Consider the following 4,023-nt stretch of genomic DNA (forward strand, 5'->3'; position numbering starts at 1 on the left):
CTTCCCGGAGCTTGTAACGGGGAAATACCTCCCTCTAGCGGACACGGCGGGTAAATACGCCACCTCTCGCACTTAGCGCACACTCGCGTTGCTGCGCGTCCGGTGGCACTCTGAGCGGCCAAACGGCGGGAGTAACAGTCACTCTCTTAAGGTAGGCTCACTTGAGATTTTTTTAACCGCCCGCGGAGGCGACCGGGACCACCGGGACAGCCGGGAGGCCGTGCGCGCGGGCCAAGTGGCCGAAAATAGCTCCAGGCCGACCGGATCGGCTAGTTGTAAGCACCGCGGATGAGATCGCGGAGCATTATTCGACTTCCAGCGGCCGGTGCGCTTACGCACGCCGCCCGGAACCTCCGGGAGGCCGTGCGCATGCGCAAGTGGCCGAAAATAGCTCCAGCCCAGCGGATCTGCACTTTACAAGCTCCGCGGATGAGATCGCGGAGCTTTATCCGACTTCCAGCGGCCGGTGCGCTCGCGCACTCCACCCGGCACCTCCGGGAGGCCGTGCGCATGCGCAAGTGGCCGAAAATAGCTCCAGCCCAGCGGATCTGCACTTTACAAGCTCCGCGGATGAGATCGCGGAGCTTTATCCGACTTCCAGCGGCCGGTGCGCTCGCGCACTCCACCCGGCACCTCCGGGAGGCCGTGCGCGCGCGCCAAGTGGCCCAAAATAGCTCCAGCCCAGCGGATCTGCACTTTACAAGCACCGCGGATGAGATCGCGGAGCTTTGTTCGACTTCCAGCGGCCGGCGCGCCCGACGAGCGGACCAGGTGACGGTCCAGCTCCACCCGGTACCTCGCACGGCCCGCTTCTCCCCCCCGCGCGGACTTCCGAGCGCTCGGGGAGACGTTCGGAAGCCGCCGGTGCCGTTGGAGCGGGGAAATACCTCCCTCCAGCGGACACGGCGAGTAAATACACCTTCGGCCAAACGGCGGGAGTAACTATGACTCTCTTAAGGTAGAGGCACTCGACATCTTTTTCACGGTTCGTGGAGGACCCGGCCGGTTCTCGGGGGTGCTTTTTCTCCTAACTCTTGACCCCCGAGGAGGCTTCCAGAGCCCCGGCTAAGCGTTTTACGCGGCCCGCTGAGCTTCCACCGCACCTCCAGCCGGTTCCACGGGTGCTTTCCTGCTCACTGTTTAAGCCGAACGAGGCTTCCAGAGCCCCGGCTAAGCGTTTTACGCGGCCCGCCGAGCCTCCACAGCACTTCCAGGCGGTTCTCCGGGTGCTTCACTCCTCACTCTTTAAGCCGAACGAGGCTTCCAGAGACCCGGCTAAGCGTTTTACGCGGCCCGCCGAGCTTCCACAGCACCTCCAGCCGGTTCTCATGGGGCTTTCCTCCTAACTCTTGAAGCCCGAGGAGGCTTCCAGAGCCTCGGCTAAGCGTTTTACGCGGCCCGCCGAGCTTCCACAGCACCTCCAGCCGGTTCTCATGATGCATTCCTCCTCACTCTTGACGCCCGAGGAGGCTTCCAGAGCCCCGGCTAAGCGTTTTACGCGGCCCGCTGGACTTCCAGAGCACCTCCAGCCGGTTCCCCGGGTGCTCCCATCCTCACTGTTTAAGCCGAACGAGGCTTCCAGAGCCCCGGCTAAGCGTTTTACGCGGCCCGCTGGACTTCCAGAGCACCTCCAGCCGGTTCTCCGGGTGCTCCCATCCTCACTGTTTAAGCCGAACGAGGCTTCCAGAGCCCCGGCTAAGCGTTTTACGCGGCCCGCTGGACTTCCAGAGCACCTCCAGCCGGTTCTCCGGGTGCTCCCATCCTCACTGTTTAAGCCGAACGAGGCTTCCAGAGCCCCGGCTAAGCGTTTTACGCGGCCCGCTGAACTTCCCCAGCACCCCCAGCCGGTTCCCCGAGTGCTTTCCTCCTCACTCTTGACGCCCGAGGAGACTTCCAGCACCCCGGCTAAGCGTTTTACGCGGCCCGCTGAGCTTCCGGAGCACCTCCAGCCGGTTCTCATGGGGCTTTCCTCCTAACTCTTGACCCCCGAGGAGGCTTCCAGAGCCCCGGCTAAGCGTTTTACGCGGCCCGCCGAGCTTCCAAAGCACCTCCAGCCGGTTCTCATGATGCATTCCTCCTCACTCTTTAAGCCGAACGAGGCTTCCAGAGCCCCGGCTAAGCGTTTTACGCGGCCCGCTGAACTTCCCCAGCACCCCCAGCCGGTTCCCCGAGTGCTTTCCTCCTCACTTTATAAGCCGAACGAGGCTTCCAGCGCCCCGGCTAAGCGTTCTCCGCGTCCCGGTGATCTTCCCGGAGGTCGTAACGGGGAAATACCTCCCTCCAGCGGACACGGAGAGAAATTACACCGCCTCTCGCACAGAGGCGGGTAAACGGCGGGAGTAACTATGACTCTCTTAAGGTAGCCTGACTTGACATCTCTTTAACGGTTCGTGGATAAATACATGATATATACTACATATGATCGCATTTAAAGCCAAATAATACAAAATGAGCATTCGGTTATAAACACTGTATTCATCATGTTTATAGGCGATGTTAATATTTATATGTTTAATGTTTATAGGTGATGTTAATATTTATATATTTAATGTTTATAGGGGATGTTAATATTTATATATTTATTTTGTACATCATGTTATAGTTATACGACACTCGCTATTGGATCATGATGTGATCGTATCGGCGGGAGTCGGCCCGGGCTCCGGGTGAAGAGGCCGAATTCTCGCCACTCGCGGCCGACCGGGGAACCAGCAGAGGCGGACGCATCGCGGCGCGAGAGCCCTTGGCACTTAGAAAAAATTTGGCAAAAGTTGCTCCGTGCTCCAGGTGAAGAGGCCGAATTCTCGCCACTCGCGGCCGACCGGGGAACCAGCAGAGGCGGACGCATCGCGGCGCGAGAGCCCTTGGCACTTAGAAAAAAATTGGCAAAAGTCGCTCCGGGTGAAGAGGCCGAATTCTCGCCACTCGCGGCCGACCGGGGAACCAGCAGAGGCGGACGCATCGCGGCGCAAGAGCCCTTGGCACTTAGAAAAAAATTGGCAAAAGTCGCTCCGCGCTCCAGGTGAAGAGGCCGAATTCTCGCCACTCGTGGCCGACCAGGGAACCAGCAGAGGCGGACGCATCGCGGCGCGAGAGCCCTTGGCACTTAGAAAAAAATTGGCAAAAGTCGCTCCGGGTGAAGAGGCCGAATTCTCGCCACTCGCGGCCGACCGGGGAACCAGCAGAGGCGGACGCATCGCGGCGCGAGAGCCCTTGGCACTTAGAAAAAATTGGGCAAAAGTCGCTCCGGGTGAAGAGGCCGAATTCTCGCCACTCGCGGCCGACCGGGGAACCAGCAGAGGCGGACGCAACGCGGCGCGAGAGCCCTTGGCACTTAGAAAAAATTTGGCAAAAGTCGCTCCGCGCTCCAGGTGAAGAGGCCGAAATCTCGCCACTCGCGGCCGACCGGGGAACCAGCGAAGGCGGGTAAGCTCTCAAGAGAGCCCCGCCGGCTGGTCCGCGGGCCGATTGCGGTCCCGTAAAGTACCGACAGCGGACGCCGACCCACGCCCGGCAAGGACCACCGAGAGGCGGATACGCTCTCCGACGAGCCCCGCCGGCCGGTCCGCGGCGGGAAACGCGCCCTCTGGCGGACACGCCGTTGTAAATGAATGGGCTTTGGCACTTAGTGCATTTTCGCTTAAGTTGAGCCGCGCTCCGGGCGAAGAGGCCGAATTATCGCTACTCGTGGCCGACCGGGGAACCAGCGAAGGCGGGTGGGCTTTTCCATAGAGCCCCGCCGGCTGGTCCGCGGGCCAATTATGGTCCCGTCACCTACCGACAGCGGACGCCGATCCACGCCCGGCAAGGACCACCCAGAGGCGGATAACGGCGCACACCGCGAACGGCGGGTGGCGGTCGCTGGGTGGCGGTCGGCTGGTGGCGGTCGGGGGGTGGCGGTCGGGGATGGTGCTTGGGGATGGTGCTTGGGGACCGGTGGCGCCGGAGGCGCACACCGCGAACGGCTGGTGGCGGTCGGCTGGTGGCGGTCGGCTGGTGGCGGTCGGCTGGTGGCGGTCGCCT

This window comes from Syngnathus floridae, unplaced genomic scaffold (assembly GCF_059516105.1).
Source record: "Syngnathus floridae isolate MCC-2025c unplaced genomic scaffold, RoL_Sflo_1.0 HiC_scaffold_153, whole genome shotgun sequence".
Classification (NCBI taxonomy): Eukaryota; Metazoa; Chordata; class Actinopteri; order Syngnathiformes; family Syngnathidae; genus Syngnathus; species Syngnathus floridae.